Genomic DNA, 15,077 nt, shown 5'->3' with positions numbered 1-15,077 from the left:
AATAAAAACTTTGAATTTCTAACTATGGCGTCCGTATGCTGACGAAAGTATCTGATGGCGCAACAACCGACTAATGTCGCCAATGCTCTCCGCGTCGACAGGTGGGGGTTGGTTTTGTTGACTTTTAGGCTGAAATGATAATTCAGGCATACAAAAATAGCGCTTATTGTACTAATAATTAATTCCCTAATCTAGCATTACTGATTTGAAACCCTACATCATATCACATGCGTACACTCTAAGAAAAAATTGAGGAAAAAGGTAGACACGGCGCGTCTTCCCCCCTTTACTGACGCGCCCACAAGCGGGCACGAGAAGAAGGGAGGAACGAGAGAGACGTTTGTCTCCTTCTCCAGGCAGACGGGAGAAAGCTTTCGCCCTCGGTTTCGTTTTTCGGACACCTCGCGCACGTTGTTTAATAAATGTTGTTAAGTTGATTGAGCTTCAGCGGCAGCGAAGGCCACCTGTAATTCCGTCTTCTAGTTCAAACGTGCAGAACATTTCGGTTGCATTGACGTTTTTACCACTAATTTTATCAAACGAGCAAACGAAGCCGCTAAAAACAGCAAAGTTCCGGAGCAGTCCCAGCAGCGCTACATACACTGGGTAAGATGGCCGTCTCTGGATTGCGCACGGAGATCAGAAAGGTAGGAGGGGGGGGGGGGCATGACGTCAGCTGCGTAGCCTCCACAATCCATGCTCCCCTGACGCCTCGCCTCTTTTTCATTTTCCTCCTTACCCTCCTCACTTATCGGCCCAGCACGTGACCGTCGCGTACTTAATGGTTGCGGGTAGCAGGGAGCGTGGTGCTGGTGGGTTTCATTCATCAGTCATCACAGCCACAAACTGTGGCCTGCGCACAGCCGACCGACTCTGCGCCTGCTGCGCTTCGTTATGCCTTCTTTTTTCTACAGACCGTTACCATCCTGAAAAATATAGTATGCAACGTGGAACGTTAGCGCTGTTGGCATGTTTTTGGTTATGTACCGTGCATCTGCGGTGAGTATTCTCTTTATCTTCTGGCCACTAATTTCTGCAGTAGCCAAAGCAAGAGTAAATTATATACACACATGAGTGCGTAACTATGTCGACCCGACAGGTTGGACCAATGCTTTCGAATTTTTACGGCGATGATTTCCGCGCTCCCCTGCAAATGATAACTGCGCTATCATCGCTCTCATATGTTATATCACGCTACGATACGTATTGGCTTTTTCCTTTCATTGCGGCCGCTATGCAGGTCGTACACAGGGACGTTTTATTGCTGTCGTGACAAATTGAACCAACTCACTTCACTCGAAGTTGAAAGATGTTCTATTGACAATTGGAAGTGCACGGAGCACACCACGCTCCACTTCGATGGGGTCTAGCCACCGCCGCGACCATTGTTTCCGCAGTTCGGCGACCGTCGGAAATCTAAGAGAATTGTTGATCAATTCCTGTTACCGTAAAACTATGTGTGTGTAATACGCCAAGGGCTTACCAATGAAAAATAACACCCGCTGAAGAAAAGCCAGTCCGATTGCGGCAGCCGACCACGCTGCAAGCGCCCATCCCGTAGCCGGAGGAAATTAGCGTCCCGGCCACCGTGGCACCAGCCACCCCGGCGACGCCAGGCTTTCGTTTTTTCCTTTGCGGCGATTGCCCTGATCGTCCCGTGTACGAGCAGCGGTGTGTCGTCTGCTCGTGATCCGCCTCAACCTCGCTTGCACCTTTGCATTTAATTGCATTATAATCTCAACCGCTTGCTTGCTTGCTTGCTTGCTTCACGCCTATAGACGCTTTACACACGCGCCAAATTACAGCCGCCATTGCTGACCTTCTCTTGTGTTACCGAGATGCCGAGCAACTGAAACGGTAGTTGACGATCCTCTACAAAGGCCGATGCTTTAGAAAAAAACACAGTTGAATCTAATGTGGCAATAACCTGGCCTGCTATGGTAATGATGAAGTGAAATAAACGAAATAAGAGGAAACAAAAACTGAAGGTCAGTTATGGCGGCGTCCATGCACAGCTGCTGCAAAGCGTCTATACTTCGATCTCATAAAACCTACCAGAAGGAGCGCGCGCAAGCATGCAAGGAACCCTTCTACAATCAAACATCCATCACGCACGTGACGTGTCACGCGCACCAATTACCAGAAATATCTGTGGTCACGTTGGGCACAATATCGTTTAAACTTTTTATGACTAGGCTTCACATATATTTCAACGAGCCCCCTCCTAGTATTTATGACCTCCTTGGGATTGCGGGACCCACGCGGAACCACGAGGAACTGTGTCGACTTTTTCGACACAGGTTAGGGAAATCGCAGGAACTGCGTCCAAGACCGGCAGGTTTTGCTGACGGCTGCCTGGGTGCCTTCCGTGCAGAGTTCGGTTCTGTATTACGATGCCAAGTGCCAACCGGCAATCAACGTGGTTCTGTTTTTCTGCGTGTCAGCAACATAGCTGCAACATTTTTATGGCAGTGTTGTGCGTTGTGAACAGAAGACTAGGATTATCGCCGATGTGACCGTGTGTTCGGGTATCAGTGGTGTAAAAACAAGATGAGACGACGTAAACTGTCGGGCATTGATGCCGCTACTCGGGCCGTGATAGGAGGAGCGGGGTGTCGCAGGTTGACATTCCGCTTTACTTTAAAGAGTTTAAGACCACTTGAGGGATTAGGTGCAATCAATCGACGTGCGGATAGTCATGTTGGAACGCTGGTCTGAACGGTAAGCTTCTATCGTACAGTGGCCAATGTGACTGTCGGTTGTCTCCTCCCCGAGTGCGAGTGCGCTCTGGGGAAAGGACTGAACAGTACGAAAATATGACGGAAAGTACATATATTTACAGTGCGGAATTTTAGCATTACAAAAAATAGTAGGTAAAATCGAAAAAAAGTTATCCTTTATTTTTCTTTTTAAATATGGTATACGGTTCCTGAAGAAACTGCCCTCCAAGTGGTGCGCTGGAATGAGCGCTAGAAGTTTTCGAGCTCGCCACGGAGTAGCTCGGTACACTTAACACCTGCCACAAATCACGGCTTTGACTGCATTCAAGTTGATGGAAAAGCGATTTCTCTGCCCGTGAAGCATCACTTTCAGCTGAGTGAATATCCGCTTTACAGAGATCAATTGAAGACGGCCATTGCAGCCGTGCGCGAAAAGCACAAATAGAAAAACAAACACTACAATAAAAATACTGGCTACGGCGTGCCCTGCGAAGAAAACAAACTCATGGCTTGGAACCGCAATGGAGCGGCTTGATTTATTGCATTTCAAATAATTACGGCATAATCGAGCGTTTTTTTTTAATTAAAATATTCATCCCCTGAGCCATTCAAGATACTCTCAGAGGTATGACATTGCAGGAAAAAAATCAACGTGTTGGGAATATTTTTATTGCTTAGGCAGTCACCGACAGATTCCGTACGTTCAAAACGGCCAGTATAAAAGACGGAAACGCAGAGCTCGGATGTAGTGGTCGGGTTAGCGTGCCATTGTATTGACGCTTGTATGTGCCCTGTATGTGTATGCGCTTAGTGCATGCTCAGCTGATGCTTGTAGTATGTGCAATGTGTCTACATGTGTGTATAATAGAGGTTCCCGAAGATCCCAAAGCGCAATGGTGGCGTGAAGAAATAAAAATATTTTTGCAGAACATGAATTGGGCGGTACCTAGCACCACCCAGCCTAGCTACTTGCAATGGATGGATGGATGGATGAAACCGGTTGAGCTCTTTGGATAGGGGCGGTAGCCTACGCCACCTAGCCATTTTGTTTACCATTTCAGCTTAGAATATTTGAATGTGAAATCTATATTCACTCCGCACTGCAAAAAAAGTCAGGCTATAAAAAATTCCTTTCCATCAGTTAATAAGAAAACACCTAGTTTTCTCTATCTTTCTGCCACCATTCACTTAATTTTTGCTTTGTAATCTCTACAGTCTTGAAATCCACTCTCCCTTCGCTGTCTCTCAAACCCAATGACTTTATTAAATATATGTTGTCTTCGGTAGGCATAGGGTGAAGACTTTTACAGTAGAGTATCAAGTGCTCAGCCATCTTGTCCTCCTCTCCACCAGCAATGCACACTGCATCCATTTCCTGATACTTCGCTCTGTGTGTTCTGGTTCGCAGAACACCCGTCATCGCCTCAAACAACAATGAGTTTCCCCTAGAATTGTCATAAATGCTTTCTTTGGCAAAAACTGTTTTGTTTAATCTATAGCTTTCCAGAGCCGTCTTTGTCTCCATTCCCTCTAGCCACCGATCTCTTTCTGTGGCCTTAACTTTTTCTTAACTGAGACTTGCTCTTCCGTATCTCCACTATAGCCTAAAAACTTTCCTTTTAATTTCCTAGTGCGCTGTCTTCACTTCGTGTCTATACTCCTCATGTAAAAATAGCTGAAAACCTTCCGTGCCCATTGCTCCCCATCCATTTGCCTCAACCGATACTCAAATTCTATCTTGCTCACCGCTTCCCTGCTCTCAAATGACGCCCATCCCATGTCTCCTTGTACTCCCTGGTTTGGCGTTTTGCAATGTGCCCCCAAAGCCAGCCTACCTACTCCGCGCTGTTTTATTTCTAGTCTTGCATGCACTTCGGATTTCATGTATAGCACTGTGTTTTCAAACGTCAAGCCAGGCACCATGACCCCTTTCCACATCTCTCTCACCACCTCATACCTGTTGTAATTCCAAAGTGCTCTATTTTTCATTACAGCTGCATTTCTGTTGCCCTTACCCATTATATACTTTTCATGCTCACTGAGATATTCTCCACAATCGCATATCCATACTCCTAGATACTTGTATTTACTAGCTCTCTCAAATGTAATATTCTGTATCTTCAGCCTCTCAACTTCATCATCATTAAAAATCATGACTGCTCATTTTTCACTACTGAATTCTAAACCTAATTTCTCTTTTTCCCTACCACAGATGCTCATTATTTCCTGCAACTCTGTCCTGTTGTAAGCCTTTAGTGCGATATCATCCGCATACATCAATCACGGTAAGGATTGCTGAATTTTTTGGCCTAGCTTACTGTACGAAAGGTCGAATCCAAGCCCACTCTTCCCTAGTCTATCCTCCAATCCTCTTAGATACAACATAAACAGCAAAGGCGATAACGGGCACCCCTGCCTAAGGCCTCGTCTTATCTCTATTTTCCCTGTCGCCTTTCCTTCCCATGTTATAATCACCTTATTATCTTTGTAAATGTTCCTTAATAGTGCTGTTAGTCCTTCATCTAGGTTTAAGCTCTCCACTATGTCCCACAGGTTCCTTTGGTTCACATTGTCATAGGCACCCTGATATCCAGAAATGCCAGCTAGAGCTGTCTGTTTTCTTTTTGCGCTATTTCTATACACTGTGTTAGAGAAAATAAATTGTCCTCCAACCTTCTTTGTTTCCAAAACCCGTTCTGTAACTCGCCCAGTATGCCCTCGCAATCTACCCCTTCCTCCAGTCTGTTGTTTATAATCTGCATTACCAACCTGTAAATATCTGGTGTCACGGTTATGAGACGATAATTCCTAATATCAGACTTATCTCCCTTTCCCTTATATATCATGCTAATCCTACTAAGCCTCCATTCATCTGGAATATTTCCTTTTGTTATCATAGTGCTCACTACCTCCCTTAGTTTTGCCTTAGATTTGGGACCTAAATTCTTCACCAGCTTGATTGGGATACCATCTGTGCCTGTCGACGTGCCACTAGGGACTCTTCGTTCCGCCTTTTCCCAGTCTTAACCATGTTGAATTAACCTGAGACTGGGGTAGAGAAGAAACATCAAAACATAGAAGGGACAGAAAATAGACTGGACGACGTCTCAAACTCAGCTAACTCATTTATTTAGTCCACCTCTCCTTATATAGTCTCAATCTCAAGGTCATCTCCACCAACACAAAAGGACGAAGTCTATACAGATCAAGCGCCATAGCCTTCATCACACAATGCAAGAACGTTGACAACGTTTACAGGTCGACGCGATAAGGCAACATCCATCCACCCTCAAACTTGAACGAAAGGATCTCTTCCCCTACTATTCTATACACAGTTCATACTTCTGAATCCCAACACGCCCTCTCCGCATAAAAAAACAAAGAAAACAAACACTGAAACCATAGTTGGGCCAATACACGTGGAGAGCCACACAAAGCAAAAAAGTTTTACAAGCTTTTGAAAAATCACAAGCACTTAAAACAACCTAAATGACAAAATTAAAAAATTACACTTTTAGAAAGCTTTTTGAATTGCTTCCAAACTGTAGTGAAGCCTGACTTATGCAGTTGCCTAGACATTTTAACCGCACGGTCTCCCTTGGTACTCTCTTTACATCGTTCCTCTCTTTGTGTATTATTTTCGTCTCGGACTAGAGTGCCGTGCAGTTGTTACATTCATGAATATGTTTCGCTATTTCCGAGTTTTCTGCATTGTCCTTAACGATTCTTTTATGGTCGTTTAATCTGTCATTTATGCAGCGTGACGTCTGTCCTACATACTTAAATCCACACTCTAATGGGATCTCATACACAACACCAGTCTCGCAACATACCGATTTTTTTCCGATGAGCCTTTTTGCACTCATTCACACCTGTTTGAAATGGCGTCAGTTTACTTAATCTGAAATCTGAACTAAAGAGAGTGTCTACTCCAAACTGCCTCACACATGCCTTCAGGTTGTGAGAGATGTCATGAAAATGAGGGATTACAGCAAAGCGGTCCCTTCTACGTTTTGATGTTTCTTCTCTACCCCAGTCTCAGGTTAATTCAATATGGTTAATATTCACCAGCTCACCTGCACCCTTACGATTTTTTTTATGATTTCCCATTCTCTTTGTCCAAAATCCGCGATGTCACAAGCTGGCCTGCTACTTCCCTTGGTTCTCCTGTCTTCCACATGTACCCGTTCCCGAAATGTCTCCTCCATCACTGCTCCTATATATCGTATCGCATCACCTCCCTCTAATTGATCTCCCTGATGCGAGAGTATGAACCTCTGTCTAGCTTGCGTCGTTTCACCGAGTGAGTTCAAGTGCTCCCAAAACTTCTTGGCTGCGTTTCTATCTTTCTTACTTAGATTACTCATCCATTCCTCACCCTTTCTCTGAATTTTCGCATTGATCAAGAAATTACTCTGCTTGACCCTGCCATCTGGTGGCAAGCAATTTAGCCTTCTTTCACGCCACGCGATAAACAGCGGCTTCGAGTTTGTTCTTTTGAAAGCGGCTTTTGGTTTCGCGGATTCGTTCGCCATTTCTCCGTGGTGTGTGGTTGACGAAGGAATTGTGAATCGAGGAACAGCAAAGTTAAGTCGTAAAGTGCGCCAAGTAACTGGGTAGCGGTTGTCTCCGTTGAAGATCGCAGTGCTGACGACGAGAACACAGAGTAACTGCTTTTGAAGCGCCAGTTTCTGTGCCTGCAGAGGCAATCTGACTTCAAAATAAACACAGTTCGCGGAAAGCTCGTGTTTTCGCTTTTATTTGCTGCTCTTCTCGTCCCGTACGAAAGACGTAGCGTCCTCGTTAAGCCTCATCGAGCTCGATTTGCTCGATCCGGGGCCGCCATAATGAGATGCAGGCGACGGAGGAACTATTCGCTCTCTGCTTCAGGGACGAAAGTTTCTCCCTTTCTAAAGGAACATAGGTTACAAGACCGTTCCTCCCCTAAGGGGGGACTATCGATACCCTTTCTTCTAAGAGTTTGGTTCGCAGCATCGGAGAGTGCCGCATGCGAGAACATACTACGGAGGACAAATGCTTCATTGCATTGTCACATTTAGAATAAATGAACTTACTGAAACGAATTTTTACGTATAGTGCTTGTAAACTGGTAAGATAGGGCTAATGTCCATATCCCATAACATTTTAGAATTTTGATTCACTACAGCGATACCAGTAATTTACTTCATATTGAGTTTTGGCAGGAGTTGCCCTTTAAATAAGCAATACAAGTATCTAAATATTATACCACCCCGCTCACCTCAAGACAGTCTGCAAATATCTTTCTAATTGATTTGAGGGCAAGTGCACTTGTTCGATTCAGTTTATCGAGGGCCCCAGCCAAAATATTACGTCCGTGGGACGTCGCATTCTCAACTAATGCCGATAATAAAAATGCGACCCGCCGCGAGTCGCTGCTCCTTAGCGGGCGGCCAGCGGGTTGCCGATCGCTAAAGCAACTTTGGGCCGTGACGTGAGTATCGTTCTCTTTTTTTTCCTCCACTCCGGACGTTGCGCGGAGAGCGCTTCTTTGAGTTGCTACCTGTGATTGTCGTGTTTAGCCATTGCTTTTATCTGTAGCCCGTGTAGCTTCGGTATAGCCTTTTGTTAATTTGCGTCTAAGGACTCCAAGACTTATTTTAGCGAGCAACTCGGTGCGCCCAAGACTGCCCAGCTGTTCCTCGAAAGATGCCGAGTGCAGCTTGTAGCGCTGCGGGCTGCTCAAATAACCCGCTGCGCAACACGGAGCTGCTTTTTCACAAGTTTCCAACGGACCGGAAGTTGCAGAAGGTATTGGTGAACGCTGTTCGACGAGTGGACTTTGGACATCGGCTTTCACGCGGCCGAGGAAAAAAGAACGAAAAAACAGGCGTGTACAGCCCAGCACAGGTGTGTTCGGGCGCCGCGGCCCGCGCCGGAGAGCCTCAAAGCTTCGTGTCTGGGTCTGACCCGCAGCGCGAAAGCGAGAGGTTCCCCAGTACTGTACGTTACTGGCAGCGCGGCGTAGAGCAACACCGCTCCATCCACGGAGTCCCTCCCGATGACAATTTAGGCCTTGCGACGAGTACGGAAGACCGCACACACGGCGGCAGCCGCCGAGTACGGCACCGAACGAGTTCACTCATTTTCCAGTCGCTAGCTTTTGGGTATAGAAGCGGCGAGTACGGCATAATGCACGCACGGCGGCGGCCGCCGAGTACGGCATCGCACGAGATCGCGGGTTTTCCAGTCGCTATCTTTAGGGTATACGTACGAACTCTAGCTACATATGCTGGATAACCACCACGTATACAGAATTAAAACAAAATCAACTTACTTCCTATCTTTAGACGGCTAGCGCAACAGAGGTAGGTGCCGCTCGGACTGCGCACTCGTTGAACGCGAGCGAACGATCCTGACGTCGCGTTCACATAGCGGCTGATTTCCAGTGTTGCCGGGGCCTCGAGCGGCTAGTTTCAGTTTTGTTGGCCGCGCCTTAAACAAAACTTTGTGGCGTTGATATCTTTAAAACTACGCACAATAAAGAGAAAAAAATTACACCTTGCAATTCAGGGACACTGACTGCAGTAAAACAGTCATAATCCCAAAATCGAAAGTATGGACCGGAGTTGCCCTTTAAGCTTAGAAATAAATTTTAAGAAAGAAAAAAAAATTTCGTTTGAGTACAACAACCGTTTAAAAAAGGAACTAGTTTTTTGGGGTTTCTTCGCCTTGGAAATCTGTTATGTTTTTTTAGCCATATATATTTTGTGAGGAATAAATACCTAGTTTCAAACAAGGGAATTTGTATACACAACCAGCAGAACCAACACTTGGTTTTCAACAATTACCGTATGTTTCAGGTATATTAAATAAGTCTGACGCCTAATTTGTACATTTTAGTACAATCTAAGAATACTGCCGTCAAACTTTTAGACTACCACAATATATTACTGTATCATATTACGTTGTTTACCGTTCCAAACAGAAGTACATTAAAGCACCTCGCTGATGTACTTCACAATTGTTCTGAAAATTCGTTTCAGGATTATACGCTAGTTCCCTGAAACCAGCATAGGTCCTTGACATTTTTTTCTGCCTCCAATCTTATTAACGTTTTCAACGTTAACCAATCACAATATTGGCACGTCGTGACGTGTAACTTGTCACACTGCTTAGTGCCTTCCTTTCACGTCCCCGAAATTTGTTTTTGTCTTAAATCAACAGTTAAAGTAAAACTTACAGTCACACATGGGCCGTTCCATGCCATCAAAGTCGCGGCGATTAATGCGATAGCACTTCGAGGACACCACACCGTAAGATCGTGCTGCCATCCGCTTGTTGCTCGACAGCGCGCCCGTTCATTGCTTCAAATCCAGGGAAAGAGGAGAGCACATGATGGTGATGGAAAGGGTACCGCGATTAGTGAAACGTGTTTCGGCAGGCCAGACCACGTCACGCGCGAACCAGCTGCGTGCATCGGGAACAAGCGCTGTGGAGTCAACAGGATGCAGAACGCATCGGAGCGTACGTGAAACGCGCAGGAACTCAGCATTCAAACTTGAGTTTTACACTCTACAATTAGGCGATACTAGCTAGAATATTCACATCCCGTGCACTGTAGAACTTTATTTATTTATTTATTCACAATACCTTACAGGCTCATTAAGAGCTTTGTGTAAGGGAAGCATTTAATCAGATACAGAAATAAAGAAAACGTAGAAAATAATAATATACAGAACTAATGTAGAAGTGCACTCAGTGTGTCAAATAAACGTGAGTTGAACTATATAAAATAAATACATAATTGAATGTATGAGAAAAACCGACAATACTATAGAATAATAAACGAAGTAAGCCTAATTAGGGAAACAAACGCAGTAGATAGAAAAAAACAAGATCAGTATTTTTAACAAAACAGTGTGGTGTCAACAATAGTGACGATACTGGAAGTTTGTTTCATGTGCGGATGCATCGTAGTACAGCTGAATTAATTAATTTGTTCGTTGAACCAGTGACATAGCCAGGATTCCGGGACAGGAGCGCGCCGACACTACGTGTGCCATCTATCGGCAGCGGTGGCGAGACGGCCCGTAACTCAATGGGACGACCTAGATATTTTTTTTTTTTATTTCACGAAATTCTAACGGCGCATTATTTTTCTCTCAGCGAACTTTTTTTAATAGACACCCATTTTGTTCATTGTGCTAAATTTAAGGACTGTATGTCTAACATAAATGTAGCCAACTGGCAATTGGAAAAAAAAAAGCATTATACGTATGGGAGTACGGTGATTTACAGAGAAATATTTGAGTTAAAACTCGATTTACAAATTAACCACTCCGTATCCCGAGTTGCTCACAACGGTTATGTAAGCTCCAGTTCTCCAGCTACATCATGGTAATATTTTCGTCGCGATCTGTTAATTCTACAAACAACAAAAGAACAAAAGGCACGGCTCTCCAAATGAATTCAGGGTTGTTTAGGGCAGTAAAAAGCTGTCTCTCGCGCATAATAACGAAGTAAGTGAATTAATATAACCATAAATTGTACATGATAGATGTGCATCATTCATTCCTAGCACATATTTGCCAAACCCCCGGGGTTCGCACCTGCGGTTCCTGAATAAGAAATGTAAATGAAACGCGAATTCGTTTTACGGTGGAGCAAGAACGTTTTACCGGGAGGTGAAAGCATTTTTCGTAAGGAAGATACGATATTACATCTAATTTCTCAAATCAAGGTTAAAAAATCGTATCAAGCAGAACTAACGCCACGCACCCGAAACGAAAAATTATTACGCGGATTTCTACCGCGCAGTTATAATAATGATGTGTTTTTTTAAGTGTACGTGTGAATACATTTTTGACTTGCCGTTCTTGAACGAGTTATTTAACTATGACCATAATATAATTAATTAAAATCAATCTTAATCCTTTGGGCATACTCAAGACACAAAATGAGCAGCGTATAATGAGTGCGCTGGGTATTTGTTTTTGAGATTTTCTAAACCCTTTCATACGTACAATATGTCCGATGGTCACGTGGTTGGAGCACGTGATGTCACAGTGTCGCGTCGTAGTGTTCCATAACGTCACGTCGTGTGACACAGTGTAGAGTGGCGTCATAGTATCTTGACATCGTAATTTTTAGTGTCACGCCATGGTGTCAAGTCACGTGCCTTGTGTAGTATAGCGGGCAGTGTTGGGAAATACTTTAAGTACATTGTACTTAAAGTACTACTTCAAGTAGGATTAGGAAACTTGTACTTTACTTGAAGTACATTCTCCGGGTATGTACTTGTACTTTATTTAAAGTATTTTTTCTTTTACTTTCCGAGGAAAGCACAATTTCCGATTTCAAAGCACACACCCTAAATTTTCTTTTGTTAAATTTGTATCACGGAATTATGCCTTGTCAACTCCGAAGAAAAACTGGCAGGGATATTCTACTCTTGCCAGAAACGTGAGCAGACGACGCATCGCTCCATTTGTGCTGGTAGCGGCTTTCCCGTAGCTTCTTGAACTTTCGCTACTTCTCGGTCGGCCAGCGCAAGCGAGGACGTTTAAAATATTAGGAAAGCGAGATTAATCATAATGTAGCGCCTGAGACTGTGGTGTGGAACAATTAAGTTTTCAAGTCGAAGTAAAAGACAACAGAGAAGAACGTCACAAAGTTTTGAGACATTCTTTGTTGTCTTTTCCTTCTATCTGAAAGTTCTTCCATTTTTTCGCACTCCAATCTAAGGTGTCACATTATGATGAATTTTCACCAGCGCGCTTGCACACTCACGGGGCTGACGTTAAGCTCTCTTCTAGTATATTTAGCGTCCTTGAGTGCAACAATCGAGTGCAAGGGCCGCCAAATTCGGAAGAGGGACTTAAGAATTTGGCTCAATTCCTGAAAATAACTACTCTGTGGCCACTTGACTTTATCAAATATTCGCCGCTGTTTTTAAAAATTGGCCATGCACCCCTGATTACCTCTGGACCTGGGCAATGCATACCAGTTAAAAAATCACTATAGGGGAATGAAAGGGCATCATAAAAGGTTTGTTAAAATACTTGTACTTTACTTTGAAAGTACATTGCATTTATAGTACTTGACTTCAAGTACGTTGCACCCGGTGTACTTAATACTTTACTTAAAGTACATCACGTCTCGTTCAATTTGTACTTTACTTGAAGTACTTTTTGAATGTTCTTAACCCAACACTGATAGCGTGACATTGTCACATGGTTGGTATCACGTGACGACGGTATGCTGATGAAGAAACGTGGTCCCACCTCGCTGATGATGTCACGTGACCACCGTGAGCTAAATTTGGTGGGCGATACCTCGCCCGTCCAATTTTGCATTTCTGCAATGCATTCGTAACTTTTAACTTAGCGGGACCTAATTCGCTATAAATGGTGTTGGCGTTTGACGGTTTCTTGATGCGGTCTTCGTGACAACTTGTTACGCTTTCTAGGTACGGTGAAGATTATACATGTAAAATTGAGCACATAAACGAGCGCGCTGCGGGAGGTGTGGCCTTTCGTTATGTTTTCGGAAAATACGCTCCGCGCGCGCGACATGCACAAGATGGTCACATTGCAAGCCAGCTTCTCTGGAAGTACTGGCAACAAAGATCGCTGTTGTATATTTCGTTCTCCCTAGACTAGAAGCTCCGCCTTCAGCGCGAGCTCGATGATTGCCGCAGTGCTTTAGTGGCGCGTTGCGGGTTACTGACCTCAGTAAAAGCCAACTTATCGCCTGCTAACCTCTGATGATGTCCAGATCACGAGCGACTCCACATTGACTCTCGGAAACCCTTGTCTTATTGAACCGCATCATCGCATCACAAAGTGAAAAACCGGCGATCGCTTGTTCGCGCTAACAGTGTCGCGCTCTGTACATTTCTTACTTATGATATAGTTCGGTGTGCAGTTGAAAGCTCGATCTGAAGAGGTATTACCCAAGTGTTGCCTCCCTCGAAGAAAGAAGTGTGTTCACATTCTCTGGCATGGAGGCAGTTCCTGTTGACCATCGTTATAGTGGTAGCAAGACGAAGTAAAATAAAAGCGTTTCAATTTGTCTTTTCTCGTATACAAATTAAAAGAACGACTAGTCGTTCAGAAAATTGATTGCGCTATTAATTGGAAGGTTAATCGATCAATCGCCCAGCACTATAATATTTACCTCACTTATCCACGCAAAAATATACCTGCACATGCTTGTATTACGCGCAAATAAGCAAAACCCCCAAAAAATGACAATAAATACCACGGGAGTCAACTTTTTTAATAGGTAGAGTTCAATGTAACCGGGAAGACGTAACGGTGCTCCGGAAAAGGGTTCAAACAGCGTTGAATAATATTTCTAACCATTTTTGACAGTAAATAAAAAAATGAGACTCAAGTTTAATGTTTTCAGATATAAGAGTCCTAGCTGAGGTTAGAACTGTAACTATTTATAAAGTGCGGATTTGTACAGCTAGATAATGAGACCACTTGTGTATCCGCTGCGACGGGACAATTTGACGAGAACCAAACATTTTATCACGGAGAAAAAGAACTTTTGTGGCTCCAAGCTGAACTAGAGACGGCCAACTCTAGTAAAAAAACAAACCGCCGCCCCCCACCCCCACCGGATGGTTATCATTTGAGCCCGTTCACGTTTCGCCCTTCTGACTTGGCCCTTCTCAAAACAACCATTCTCAAAAAGCCCTTCTCTCTTGGACCTGTCGCATTTGGCCCTTTCCCGTTTCGTCCTTCGCATTTCAACCCTCCACATTTGAGTCCGTTCTCGTTTCGCCCTTCTTACTTGGCCCTTCTCAAAACAACCATTCTCAAAAAGATCTTCTCGTTTTGGCCCGTCGCATTTGGCCTTTTCCCGTTTCGTCTTTGGCATTCCAATTCTCCTCATTTGGGCCCGTTCTCGCGTTGCCCTTCACCCCCGGTCCTTTTCAAAACAGCCATTCTCAAAAATATCTCGCTTTGACCCGTCGCACTTGACTCTTTTTATACCAAAATCGTTTTTTAGGGTAATAATAATAAATACATTCATATATTTTGTGCGTGTGTGTGTGTGTGTGTGTGTGCCACGCTAGAGGCATACTTTCTCTGCTAATGATTTTAGCAGTGCGTCGAGGTCGTCGTGAAAAAATAATAGCTGACAATAAAACAGACCGACTATTTATCGCAGCCAGATCATATTCCCAAATGTCACGTTGTTTGAGGCCTCTCGACTTGGCAGAATGCCACCACTTCTATAATGCAGTGGTTCTCAAATGGGGGTTTGCGAAGGCGTCCTAGGGGTCCGCGAAGACCTGTCTCAACAGTCAAGCAAGGCAATATTAGTTGTCTTTCTTCACGTTGAGAAGGAACGTTCCAGATT

The sequence above is a fragment of the Ixodes scapularis genome, unplaced genomic scaffold (assembly GCF_016920785.2).
Source record: "Ixodes scapularis isolate PalLabHiFi unplaced genomic scaffold, ASM1692078v2 PGA_scaffold2__306_contigs__length_199485367, whole genome shotgun sequence".
Lineage (NCBI taxonomy): Eukaryota > Metazoa > Arthropoda > Arachnida > Ixodida > Ixodidae > Ixodes > Ixodes scapularis.
The sequence above is the reverse complement of the archived record's forward strand: the minus strand, read 5'-3'. Positions refer to the sequence as shown.